This window comes from Lissotriton helveticus, chromosome 3_1 (genome assembly GCF_964261635.1).
Source record: "Lissotriton helveticus chromosome 3_1, aLisHel1.1, whole genome shotgun sequence".
NCBI classification, from domain to species: domain Eukaryota; kingdom Metazoa; phylum Chordata; class Amphibia; order Caudata; family Salamandridae; genus Lissotriton; species Lissotriton helveticus.
The window spans coordinates 638944841-638959502 of NC_136061.1; positions in this window are offsets into that span (position 1 = coordinate 638944841).

Sequence of the window (14662 nt, forward strand, 5' to 3'; positions counted from 1 at the left end):
ACTGGGATGGTGCAGTGAGCTAAAAAACGGTGATGGATCAAGCCCTGATCTGTTGACTGGGTAGGAGTGTTCTGATTAACTCAGATACTCTGTCCATCACCACCCCCTTTTTGTAATTATTTTGGCCACCATGAGTGTGGAAGGGTATGCTCAGACATGAGTCCCTTGCTCATTGCACCATCAGGATTCAAGCAAGCCGGGCCGAAGACGGCTGTAATGCCAGAAACCGCTCCCCGGAAGCTTGTTTCCTTTCCAGTGAAGAATTGGCTTGGTAGTTTGGTCTGCCCTGTTCCCATGATGCACTGGGCCAGGGACAGACTAATTTGCATATAGCCAGGTTCTGAACTGGGATGGTGCAGTGAGCTAAAAAACGGTGATGGATCAAGCCCTGATCTGTTGACTGGGTAGGAGTGTTCTGATTAACTCAGATACTCTGTCCATCACCACCCCCTTTTTGTAATTATTTTGGCCACCATGAGTGTGGAAGGGTATGCTCAGACATGAGTCCCTTGCTCATTGCACCATCAGGATTCAAGCAAGCCGGGCCGAAGACGGCTGTAATGCCAGAAACCGGTCCCCGGAAGCTTGTTTCCTTTCCAGTGAAGAATTGGCTTGGTAGTTTGGTCTGCCCTGTTCCCATGATGCACTGGGCCAGGGACAGACTAATTTGCATATAGCCAGGTTCTGAACTGGGATGGTGCAGTGAGCTAAAAAACGGTGATGGATCAAGCCCTGATCTGTTGACTGGGTAGGAGTGTTCTGATTAACTCAGATACTCTGTCCATCACCACCCCCTTTTTGTAATTATTTTGGCCACCATGAGTGTGGAAGGGTATGCTCAGACATGAGTCCCTTGCTCATTGCACCATCAGGATTCAAGCAAGCCGGGCCGAAGACGGCTGTAATGCCAGAAACCGGTCCCCGGAAGCTTGTTTCCTTTCCAGTGAAGAATTGGCTTGGTAGTTTGGTCTGCCCTGTTCCCATGATGCACTGGGCCAGGGACAGACTAATTTGCATATAGCCAGGTTCGGAACTGGGATGGTGCAGTGAGCTAAAAAACGGTGATGGATCAAGCCCTGATCTGTTGACTGGGTAGGAGTGTTCTGATTAACTCAGATACTCTGTCCATCACCACCCCCTTTTTGTAATTATTTTGGCCACCATGAGTGTGGAAGGGTATGCTCAGACATGAGTCCCTTGCTCATTGCACCATCAGGATTCAAGCAAGCCGGGCCGAAGACGGCTGTAATGCCAGAAACCGGTCCCCGGAAGCTTGTTTCCTTTCCAGTGAAGAATTGGCTTGGTAGTTTGGTCTGCCCTGTTCCCATGATGCACTGGGCCAGGGACAGACTAATTTGCATATAGCCAGGTTCTGAACTGGGATGGTGCAGTGAGCTAAAAAACGGTGATGGATCAAGCCCTGATCTGTTGACTGGGTAGGAGTGTTCTGATTAACTCAGATACTCTGTCCATCACCACCCCCTTTTTGTAATTATTTTGGCCACCATGAGTGTGGAAGGGTATGCTCAGACATGAGTCCCTTGCTCATTGCACCATCAGGATTCAAGCAAGCCGGGCCGAAGACGGCTGTAATGCCAGAAACCGGTCCCCGGAAGCTTGTTTCCTTTCCAGTGAAGAATTGGCTTGGTAGTTTGGTCTGCCCTGTTCCCATGATGCACTGGGCCAGGGACAGACTAATTTGCATATAGCCAGGTTCTGAACTGGGATGGTGCAGTGAGCTAAAAAACGGTGATGGATCAAGCCCTGATCTGTTGACTGGGTAGGAGTGTTCTGATTAACTCAGATACTCTGTCCATCACCACCCCCTTTTTGTAATTATTTTGGCCACCATGAGTGTGGAAGGGTATGCTCAGACATGAGTCCCTTGCTCATTGCACCATCAGGATTCAAGCAAGCCGGGCCGAAGACGGCTGTAATGCCAGAAACCGGTCCCCGGAAGCTTGTTTCCTTTCCAGTGAAGAATTGGCTTGGTAGTTTGGTCTGCCCTGTTCCCATGATGCACTGGGCCAGGGACAGACTAATTTGCATATAGCCAGGTTCTGAACTGGGATGGTGCAGTGAGCTAAAAAACGGTGATGGATCAAGCCCTGATCTGTTGACTGGGTAGGAGTGTTCTGATTAACTCAGATACTCTGTCCATCACCACCCCCTTTTTGTAATTATTTTGGCCACCATGAGTGTGGAAGGGTATGCTCAGACATGAGTCCCTTGCTCATTGCACCATCAGGATTCAAGCAAGCCGGGCCGAAGACGGCTGTAATGCCAGAAACCGGTCCCCGGAAGCTGGTTTCCTTTCCAGTGAAGAATTGGCTTGGTAGTTTGGTCTGCCCTGTTCCCATGATGCACTGGGCCAGGGACAGACTAATTTGCATATAGCCAGGTTCTGAACTGGGATGGTGCAGTGAGCTAAAAAACGGTGATGGATCAAGCCCTGATCTGTTGACTGGGTAGGAGTGTTCTGATTAACTCAGATACTCTGTCCATCACCAGCCCCTTTTTGTAATTATTTTGGCCACCATGAGTGTGGAAGGGTATGCTCAGACATGAGTCCCTTGCTCATTGCACCATCAGGATTCAAGCAAGCCGGCCGAAGACGGCTGTAATGCCAGAAACCGGTCCCCGGAAGCTTGTTTCCTTTCCAGTGAAGAATTGGCTTGGTAGTTTGGTCTGCCCTGTTCCCATGATGCACTGGGCCAGGGACAGACTAATTTGCATATAGCCAGGTTCTGAACTGGGATGGTGCAGTGAGCTAAAAAACGGTGATGGATCAAGCCCTGATCTGTTGACTGGGTAGGAGTGTTCTGATTAACTCAGATACTCTGTCCATCACCACCCCCTTTTTGTAATTATTTTGGCCACCATGAGTGTGGAAGGGTATGCTCCGACATGAGTCCCTTGCTCATTGCACCATCAGGATTCAAGCAAGCCGGGCCGAAGACGGCTGTAATGCCAGAAACCGGTCCCCGGAAGCTTGTTTCCTTTCCAGTGAAGAATTGGCTTGGTAGTTTGGTCTGCCCTGTTCCCATGATGCACTGGGCCAGGGACAGACTAATTTGCATATAGCCAGGTTCTGAACTGGGATGGTGCAGTGAGCTAAAAAACGGTGATGGATCAAGCCCTGATCTGTTGACTGGGTAGGAGTGTTCTGATTAACTCAGATACTCTGTCCATCACCACCCCCTTTTTGTAATTATTTTGGCCACCATGAGTGTGGAAGGGTATGCTCAGACATGAGTCCCTTGCTCATTGCACCATCAGGATTCAAGCAAGCCGGGCCGAAGACGGCTGTAATGCCAGAAACCGGTCCCCGGAAGCTTGTTTCCTTTCCAGTGAAGAATTGGCTTGGTAGTTTGGTCTGCCCTGTTCCCATGATGCACTGGGCCAGGGACAGACTAATTTGCATATAGCCAGGTTCTGAACTGGGATGGTGCAGTGAGCTAAAAAACGGTGATGGATCAAGCCCTGATCTGTTGACTGGGTAGGAGTGTTCTGATTAACTCAGATACTCGGTCCATCACCACCCCCTTTTCAGAATAGAATTAGACTCTAGATAGTTAGTCAAGATGCTGTTGAACAGCGTCGGGCTGAGGGATGAGCCCTGGGGTACGCCGCAGATGATCTCGGTGGTATTGGAGCAGAAAGGGGGAGGTGGACGCTCTGTGTTCTGCCAGAGAAGAAGGATGTGATCCAGTACATGGCTTTCTCCTGGAACCTAGCATCGTGTAGGCGTGTTTGTAGTGTGCGGTGGCAGACCGCGTCGAAGGCGGCTGAGAGATCCAGGAGGATGAGGGCTGCTGTTTCTCCGTTGTCTAGCAGGGTCCTGATGTCGTCGGTGGTGGCGATGAGGGCGGTTTCGGTGCTATGGTTGCTGCGAAACCTGGACTGGGAAGGATCCAGGATTCTGTTCTCCTCGAGGTAGCTGTCAGTTGTTTGTTGATGGTTTTCTCGATGACCTTCGCCGTGAGCAGGGAGATGGACCAGACGTTTTTGAGATCCTTGGGGTCTGCCTTGGGTTTCTTGAGCAAGGCGTTGATCTCAGCATGCTTCCAGCTTTCCGAAAAGATTGCTGTCTTGAAGGAGATGTTGAACACTTTCCGGAGATGGGGTGTGATGATTGTGCTGGCTTTGTTGAAGATGTGGTGAGGGCATGGGTCTAACGGTGATGCGGAGTGGATGGTGTTCATGATTTTGCTGGTGTCCTCATCATTGATACTGGTCCAGGAGAGCAGGCGGCAGCTGCGGGTGTTGGTCGTGGGGGCAGAGGTCTCAGTGGCTGTCGGGGTGGTCATGACGTTGAAGCTGTCATGGATGTCTGCGATCTTGCGGTGAAACAAGGTGGCGGTCTTTGAAGGAGGCCCTTTTGGCGGATGTGATGAGGTGATGATGCCTGCAGGTGGTGTCCTTGTGGGCTGCGTGGTTGTTCGGTGTTCGTTCGCGGAGCCAGTTCTTCTCCAGTTTTCGGCACGTTCATTTGGAGGCCTGAAGGTCTTCGGTGAACCAGGTAGCTTTCTTGCTGGAGTGGCTGTTTGAGGGTTTCTTGAGCGGTCGATTCATCGATCCATTGTCTGAAGTTGTGGGCGGTGGTGTCGGGGTCAGAGGAGTCAGCGGGTGAGCTCTGGGTGAGGGTGGTGGATAGCTGGTCTGTGGTGATTTTGCTCCAGCAGCGACGAGGCATCCGTTGGGTGTGGTGGTGTGTGGTGGGTTTCCCGAAGGTGAAGTGGATGCAGTGATGGTCGGTCCAGTGGAGTTCGGTGGTGTGGCTGAAGGAGACGTGGGGGCTTGCGGAGAAGATGGGGTCAAGCGTGTGGCCAGCGGCGTGGGTGGGTGTAGCTACGAGCTGTCTGAGTCCGAGGTTAGCGAGGTTGTCCATCAGCATGGAGGAGTTGGTATTGTTATCCCCGAGGAGGATGTAGTCTGTGGAGGCAAGGGCGTGTGTGTTGATGAAGTCGGCAATGGAGTCACTGAACTGTGGTCGGGGTCCGGGGGGTCTGTAGACGAGGGTTCCTCTGAGGGTGGTGTTGTGGTCGGTGTGGATCTGGAAGTGCAGGTGTTTGGCGGTGCTGAGGATGTCGTCCGTGTTGGTCGAAACTCTGAGGGTGTTCTTGTGGACGATGGCGATTCCTCCTCCTACTCTGTTGGTGCGATCCCTGCGGGTGATCTAGGAGCCGTCCGGGATGGCTATGATGATGTCGGGCACTGAGGCGGAGTTCAGCCAGGTCTCTGTCAGGATGTCTGGGGAGGTTGAGTCGAGAAGGTCCCAGAGCTCAACAGGGTGTTTGCGGGCGGAACGGGTGTTGAGGACGATGCATCTGCGATAGTTGGGTTCTTTCCCGGGCGGAGGTTTGGCGGGGCGGATGCTGGTGAAGCTGCAGTTCCCGTCAGGTGAAGGGTCCTTGGGTGCGCTTCGGGGTGGTCCGGTAGCAGGTTTGTTCTTGTCCGGGGTTGAGTGCATGGAGGTTGCTGGCCACGTAGCGCAGTTGGGTATCGTGGTGTTCATGGGTCCATGGGTTCTGGTGCTGGGCGCAGACGGGCTTGTTTAGGTGCACTCGCTGTGCGCTGCCGCCCTAAGGAAGAGAGGTGGGTGGGAGGAGCAGGGGGGAGATGATGAATGGGAGCGGGGGGCAGGGTGGCAGGGGATGCAGCGGCGGGAAGCTGGACCAGGGAGCGAGCAGAAAGCAAAAGGGTACAATTGGACAATGGGAGCAGAACGAGTACAATAAAATACATTATCAGGCAACCAGAGGGCCACAAAACAAGTACACTAGACAGGCAGAAGCATAAAGCAAGTACAGAAAAACTGAGAGAGCAAACCTAAGGCCTACCACTGGCCACCAGGGATGAGGCGCAGGTAGTAGCCTGCGGGTGGAGGAGGGCCTCGAACTAGTCAGAAGCTGGTCTGGAGCAAGGGCGCAGGCCAGTGGATATACGCGGCGTGGGGAGCAACCTGCCTGGAAGCAGGGTCAAGGGTCTCTCCCTTCACCTTGCAGCAGCCACCATAAGGAGGGGAGGTGGAAGGGAGGAGCAGGGAGGAGCGGACGAATGGGAGAGTGGGGGTGGGGGCGCAGGGGATGCAGCAGTGGAAAGCAGCACTGGGGAGAGAGCAGAAGGTAATAGGGTACAAATGGACAATGGGCAAAAAAAGTACAATAAAATACAACATTAGGCAACCAGAAGGGCACAGAAACAAGCAGGACCAGGGGGAGAGCAGAAGGCAAAAGGGTACAAATGGACAATGGGGGCAAAACGAGTACAATAAAATACAATATTAGGCAACCAGAGGGGCACAGAACAAGTACAATAGACGGTCAGACGCGAAAAGCAAGTACAGAAAAACAGAGAGAGCAATCTTAAGGCCTACCACTGGCCACCAGGGCTGAGGCGCAGGTGGTAGCCTGCGGGTGGAGGCGGGCCTTGAACTAGTCAGCAGCTGGCCTGGAGTACAGGCGCAGTCCGGTGGAGCTATGCGGTGTGGGGAGTGACCTGCCTTGAAGCAGGGTCAAGGTCACATAACAAGGTTTACATATCTTCAACTTAGAGATTTTGTCGCCCATTTACCGGCTAAGAATATTTCTATGTGCCCCAATCCATTTTTGGAGCTGTTTTATAATTTGCCCGCATTTCGGTCTATTAGCATTCTGTATAACACTTTTGTCTCATGTGGGCTCAACATACAACTTTTTCAACAGCTAGCAAATAAGAGAACTACAAATTTAGACCGAGGGGGATATCCGTGTTAGTGTTCAGTTGGCACAAGGTCTACTTAATGTGTCTGCTTTAAGGGCCATTTTTTCACGATTTTATACGATACCTACTATACTCCACATAAACTGTTTAGAATGGGCTGTCTTCAGAATGTTTATGGTGCCCGATGCCAGGAGCAGATGCTACCCACCAGGCTGTTCTTCTCTTCATTTTGGACGTTTGGACTTTCTAAGCTAAATCATTTATTACAAGGTGAAGTTGAAATGACACTTACCTTATCATGCACGGTCATGTAAAATCTATTCCATGTAATCTGGTCTCAATTCACTTCTATGCAGTTACAGTGGCCATAGCTGGGACATGGTTACAGAGCAAATCTCCCGATCCTAGGGCTTGCTGGCATGAGTTTATCTTTGCCTGTGGCCTGCAATTTACAGTTATTCATTTTAACCCAAAAAGGCCAAAATTAAAAAAAAATTGGGGGTTCCAGTCAGTGATGGATTTGCTCTTACCATGTCCGAATAACTAGCTAGGATTTAAAATTATTTAGAATTTGTATAAATCAGGCTAATTTTGTATATAGGACATTGCACTATTCTGTTATTTATTGAAAAATGTCATGTTCTTTGATGACTATTGCAATTAAATATTATTGCCTTTGTATTATTGTATTTTAACTTTTGATACTTTTCCAATAAAAAATAAAAACATATTGCTAACAATTAAAATAATTCCTGATCCTATTCTCCTAGTACAAACCCAATAATATGCTGCTAATTAATAAATTATTAATCAAGTGTAGAAATATTTTAAGTACACAGGGAGCTGTGGCATTCAAAACTCACCTGTGGGCACAGAGGGAGCGACGGGAGACCTCCGGCTCCGTTGCAGCACACCGCCATCGGGCAGCCGTGAGGGAAACGGCAGGACTTCAACCCCCAGCAGCCCCGGGGACACAGGCGCCCACCTGACGCGCAGGCAGCGCCAGGAGGCGGCTCAAAGCTTCTCGCGGCAGCGAGTACTGTGGGGAGCTGTGGCATTCAAAACTCACCTGCAGCACACCGCCATCGGGCAGCCGTGAGGGAAACGGCAGGACTTCAACCTGACGCGCAGGCAGCGCCAGGAGGCGGCTCAAAGCTTCTCGCGCCCTCTCGCACCGCGAGTCGCTCACGCGGGAGAAGCCCGGGACAAGGGCGGGGCCGTCTGTGGCCGTCCGGGGCCGACGAGGGACGGGACGGGCCATTTCCCTTACACCCAGGATCCAGGATACAAGAACAAAATGGGTAAGAGATAGTTACCCTCCCCTGCTGCTGCCGGTGGGACCTCAAAGGTAAAAGCACCCAGGAACTCAAATAGTATATTATCCTTTCTGACTATGGAGGTGGGGAAATTGACCACAGAAATCGCTAGGACTGAACGTAAATTGGGATTAGAACCATCGCCGATTAACAAGGGGGGTATTGTGATGTATTCCTATAGGTTCTGTATCGATCCCCCTATTCCTGACCCTATTCTGGTTAACGAGTTAACTAGCAGCCATCCCATGATGCAGAAACCGTTATCTGATTACGCCAGACCACGGCACAGGAGCGCGTTATCTGATTAGGTCATAACGCTTGCCATCTAATTAGGCAAAGCAATATTCCTCCAGCCCCTGATAAGGCATACGGAGTCCTCAAAACAAATCAAACCTATGACAACCTGGGAAAAACCCTGCGGCCATTGTTTTGATTTCACCGAGAACTTCAGTAAAAGAATGTGCTAACGACCAGCTCGTATGACATCCTTATTGACGTATCTATGTCCATCCTTACGTCAATCTCGGCACCTTACAGGTATAAATATTACCGACATTGCCCTAAGCAAACACACGCGGTGGTGACGAGATCGGAGCAGCGAGACTTGCCGAAGCCCAGCAGAGAGCGAAGCCCACTAGCTGCCCCGCCTTCCTGACGCGCTGAGAACGAGACGCTGCTTTCTCCTGCCGAGAAATCCAGCTCCGGCGCTTCCGAGCAGCCCTCGCAGGCAGCTTGGAATATCGAGACCACAGACGAGAGATACTATCCCTCAACCATCCTAGACCTCAGGTACGGAGCTGAATAACCCCTTGCAGAGAATTCTTGAGTCAGTCACTTGGCAAAACAAACTTAACTTAAACTGCTACTTTCTATCCCCGCCCACGTATTAGGCTTAGGTCAGGTACACTGGGGTAGGCGTAGTTAGAAGCACCAGTTGAGTACGATTAGTCAAATGTTTATATGTATGTATATATTCTGTCCATTTTAAATAACGTATGGCTTAGAAACCATATCAATGTTTTTACAGTATTATTTTATAATTCTGCTTTTATTGTATGCACTTTACTTAACCATAAGTATTGCAATAATATCGATCCATTTCTCTTGTACGAGAAAAGAGACTGATCAATAAATAACATCTTTTATTGAACACGCCCGTCTCTTCCTTTTCTCTACAATCTGGTGAAACTAAGAATGCACGTACTGACTGAGTAAAATAAGTTGTCTTTTGTTTTCACACGACTCTAGAGATACACTCTTGATTAGGGGATAGCAAAGTTGTCATGTTCTATGGTTGTCAGAAACTAAATCCCTTCTTGTCTATCCAGGGAGGTTCAACTCCTCCTTGTCTATTCGAGAAAGTTTCTAGTGAACTCTGAGCTAGCTGGCAAACCCAAAACTTTAAGTCTAATATCGACAGTAGAAGACCTAGTTAACGTCTGGTCTAGGTCTATACTATTGGAGGTATTATTCCAATGCGCAGAGCCTATTGGGATAATAGGAACTACACTACATGGCGCCCAACGTGTTTGGATAGGCGATAAAACTAACGCAAGACTTTAGAGTAACTCAGTCGTGCTTTTTCACTCAGACCCCTTTTTCCCATAATACTCCAAAGACGTCTGGAGTGGGTGAGAGGTAAAATCCGCCAAACCTCGCAGGAGGGAACTCCTATGTATGGTTCTTGGTTCAATCAACGTTGAAGGATACACTGTTCCAAAATATTGTGCATCTAATCTTTGTTTCCGTAAGAAACCTGATCTGCAAACAAACAGAATAACCTTCCTGACAGTAAAATGCCAGAAAGTGATGATGAAAGAGAGAGAGCTAGATTAGCAGCTGAAATAATAGAAGCTGATAATACTATGCAAGGAGCAGACCCGGATATAAAACTCATCCCGGTCAACATAAGAAGATCTATAACGTTAAAACTTATAGACAATGGACTGACACCAAGAGGTGGTACAGTCATATTCGTAATTGAGGCACACGAATATCGGCAGACAGAGGTATTCTATTCATGGATACACTTTCCAGCAGCAAATGCTGTAACAAAGGAGTTCCACTATTATAAAATAGAGGAACCACCGGATACCTACACTCCTTTCGAGGAAGTGGAAGTACCACTCAAATTCCAAGAGCACCTGCTCTTGTTTAATGGCGCCCTAAAACATAATAATCACATCACCAGGCTCGGTCCACTAGGTAGACCAGGAGCAACGTGGCCGGTCCTAGCCGGATACACACCACATCCAGACATCGAAAGGATGTCTGCAGCAGATGTTTTAGTACAACTAAAACAATTAATTAAAATATATAGACAACTAGTCCAATATGTAATGCGGACTTCAACCATCCAACCTGTAGTTAAAATTCCACAGCTGACCCCACATCAGGGGAACACAAATAAAATTACACCACAGAACATACAGTCCTGCCTAGGTAAAGTACCAGCTAAACGGGAACAAATACCATTCTGGTTAGCACAAAAAATCACCCAAATAGAGGCGGTGTTTCCAGACACCACCCCTGTGGATAAACACAGGATTCTGACTATCTGTCTTCCAATGGGAATCGCACCACACGTGGAGGACTGTGACACTTGGGGTACAGTCTTTGCTTCCATTTACACAAAAACACATGGTGTACCATCCATGTCGGTAATACCAGATGTGCTAAAACAAATTCAAGACGAATACGGTCCAGAACCCGCTTTAACTCTTGGTATGAAATTACTAAAAGACTTCAAGCAGGTCTCGGCAATATTACTAGCCAACATAAAAGGAGAAGCAGCGAATGTGGCGATCCGCCAGAGGTTAAAAGAGACAGATATAGCAGACCAACCAGCTGAAATTGCCAGAATTATAGAAAAATCCTATGAAGAACTAGGTAGAGATAGTTTGGGTGGAATACCAGTAAAGCCCCAACTAATTGAAAGTCCTTAAAAAATATTTATTAAAAATAATCTAAACAGTCAAAAGAAGAACTGGGATGGAAACAAACAATCCAATCCAAAAGAAAAGAGATTCCAGTCCAGAGGAAGGTCTCCTCGGCGGAGAGAAAGATCTCCGGACCAAGGACCCAAGTCTCCCCAAAGGGAGCCCTCTGTGAAAAAATACAACCTTAGAAATAGGGATAACATAAAGAAACCGGATAGATATCAAGATTTTGATACACGTCCCTCTCAATCTTTTCAGACTTCCTCGCAGAAATCGGAAAGAAGAGGACGATCGGAACCCAGGGAAGGGCACGTCAAGTCCAAAGACAAGGAACCTGCTCATCCAAATAAAAAATTACAGTTTCCAAAAAAGAAGGTAGCCAGTATTAAAGTATTCAACAATGCCGAGAATACTGAGGACACAGCTGAAAAATGGAGAGTGGGCTCAGACAATGCTAGACAGCGCAGCAGAAGTGAGCATAGCACGCAAAGTCCTTATGAATCATCTGGAGACAGTGGACACGAATGAATACATTCAGGTGGAAACTGCAGACACCAGAGTTAGCAAACCTCACAAAATATATGAAATAACTTTACGTATAGAAGGGGATAAGACTAGGAAAATAAGGGGCCTTTTTTGGGATAATCTCTCCAAGGGCTATGACATCCTTCTAGCTGAAAAAGATTGGCCACCAGAGTTCGTCAGGGAGTGCCCACATGGCGAAGAAATAATTATGCCTGCCTTCTCAAATCATATTCCAATTCATAAAAAATATACACTTGCAAGAAAGTGGGCAGTAGCTCAGGCTCCTGCTTTATATAAAAATCATGTAGGATGGGATGAGGACTCTCCTCCTCACAAAATCCAGTTAAAATCACAACCTACTGCACAAAGGTAGTATCCAATCAAGCAAGAAGCTAAAAAACAGGTAAAAGAAATTCTAGATCAACTAGAATACCAGGGGGTGATTGAAACTTGCACCTCACAAATGAACAACCCTTTGTTTCCTGTCTCCAAACCAGACAATTCATATCGTCTAGTTTTGGATTACAGACACCTTAACTCATGTTGCAAAACTTTTGCAGTACAAAACTCGCATAGTGCTGCACTAATGAATAACATAGTGCGCAAAAAATACAAAACAACCTTAGACATCTCTAATGGATTCTTTTGTCAAAATATAGCACCAGAGAGCAGATACTTATCAGCGGTCTCAATAAATGGCGCTCAAAAAGAATTCTGTCGGTTACCCCAGGGGTACAAGAACAGCCCAGGAGTATTCTCAGCGAGGGTAACAGAGTTACTACAAACATATGATGACGAAGCATTATCTTATGTCGATGACATATACCTAACAGATGATGACTTGGATACTCACTTGAAGAGAGTGAACACCATAATACTTGGGTTCGCGGCAGAGGGTTACAAATTCAACTTTAAAAAATCTAGAATTGCCCATCTAACAGTCCTGTTCTTAGGATATGAATTATCAAGTGAAGGCAAAAGCCTGGCTGACAATTTCCTAGAGAAATGTGCCGTACTCCAAGCACCTAGAACACTAAAAAACCTACAGTCAATTCTAGGCTTCCTAAATTTCGGAAGAACATACATTGCAAATTACGCAGAAAGGGTCAAACCCCTTTATGATCTAATAAAACCAGATTTTAAAAAAACCAATTGGACTCAAAAACACACAGAAATTCTGAGATCCTTACAAACAGATATGTTAATTAAAACAAAATTAGAAACACTTGATAACACATGCAACCTTGTGATTCGAGTCATCCCAGGAAGATGCGGATTCATATACCTGACCTCTAATGAGGGAGAAAAGGTACCAATTGCATTCAAATCGCACTTGTACACAGAAGCTGAAAAGAAATTCAGCATTAAAGAAAACATTGTTCATGCAGTTCAGACCGCAATAGCTAGAGAAAAAGATAAAGCTGACGGTAGACACATCACAGTCAGAACAGCGGAATCAGCCTTTGAGGCATTAACAACCCCGTGTAATTTACCAACAACAGCATTGAATCCGGAATGGATACAATGGGTGAATTCCATTACAATGGACAAAGTAAAATACTACTTTGATCCAGAACTAGAGGAACTAAAATATCTAGAATATGAAAGAATATTCCCTCTGCCAATCGACATTCTGCCATTGCGACAGTACGCTTGTGTAATCTATACAGATGGACATGCTCAACCATCCGTTTGGGGAGAACAAGCATACAACCCCACATGTGAGATTACAAAAGAAGTGTGGCGCGGAGGTATACTAAGACCTCTATTAACAAAAACACACTCAGTAGAAACTAATTCAGAACAACAGACTGAAATATTAGCATTGAAAATGGCGCTAGATAATGCAGATCGCGAATTCCCGACACTCATAGTGTCCGATTCGTATCACTGCGTCAAATCATATAACAGCGATTTACAGAAATGGATTCAAAACGGTTACAAAGATGACACAGGTGCAACAATAAAGCAAAAACTGCTTTGGGAACAAATAGTTCTGTTAAAAAAAGAACTACCAAAGACTCACGTGATACACTCACTGAGTCATCAGCGTGATGGCGTTCACGTTGCAGGGAATTCATTGGCTGAGAAAGCCACAGCGGTAGCAACTGAATCGGCTTCCGTAGCTAGAAAAAAGCGTGCAGTAAAATACATTGACGGTGAAACAATGCTGGCGGTGAAAACGTCATCAAAAGGCGACTGCTCAGCGTTACCGATCAGTTATCCACTCAAATATACATACATAATCGATGCGAACTCCGTTCCTTTTGCTCGAATCCCTGGAGTGGGGGATAGAGTAATTCCAAACAAGGACAGGAGAACTTTGTTAATAGCAGACGCACATATGGGCGAGGGTCTCAGACACCTCAAACTAAAAGATTCTCTGGAAGAACTACAATCAGTGTACTGGTGGCCAGGCATGAGCCTGCATCATCACATTTTTGTAAAAAAATGCCCGGGCTGCAACAGAGATCGCAGCGGCGAGAGGAACGGGGTAGTACCATGGCGTTTCACTCAATAAGGGTTAAACAATAATCAGTGAAACAAGTGTAAATAATGCGTCCCATTAACAAATAAAGACTAGTTTCCACTTATAAATGTAGACCCCAGCACTCGGCTGACGTCGGGACTGTTATACAAAGATTTGCGAGTCTAAATGGCATATAGGCTAGGAGCATGCTATGTTTGACAAATGTTTTCACTTTAGCCCTCAAGCTTGTGGGAAAGCACGGCCAAATGAGCATAGCGAAGCGGGATTCTTCTCACTTCCTTCCTGAGGGATACGGGATGGTGTAAAGAAAAAACCAAGGCATAAAGCAATCTATAACAGCAAAGGTATTAGGTTCGGGAGCTGGGTGGGTCAAACATCTAATAAGTGTCCAACGTAGTCTAAACAACTTGCCAAGAAATTCTCTGAGGGGATTCAGTCCGTACGAATTACTGTTTGGGACTAGGATGCTAGTCTTAGATCTTGACAGTCAGACTTCAGTGGTGAAAGAAAAAAGCTTTGATATCAAAGATCGTTTGGCTATTTTACAGGACTTAAACGAAACAAGAAAAGACCTGAGCAACATAAAGTTGAAACAGCAGCCAACAACCACTGAAGAACCACCACCTGTCCCAGCAAGACCTGTCTGGATTCCAAAAATCGGGGATCTAGTCAGAGAAAAGATCGCG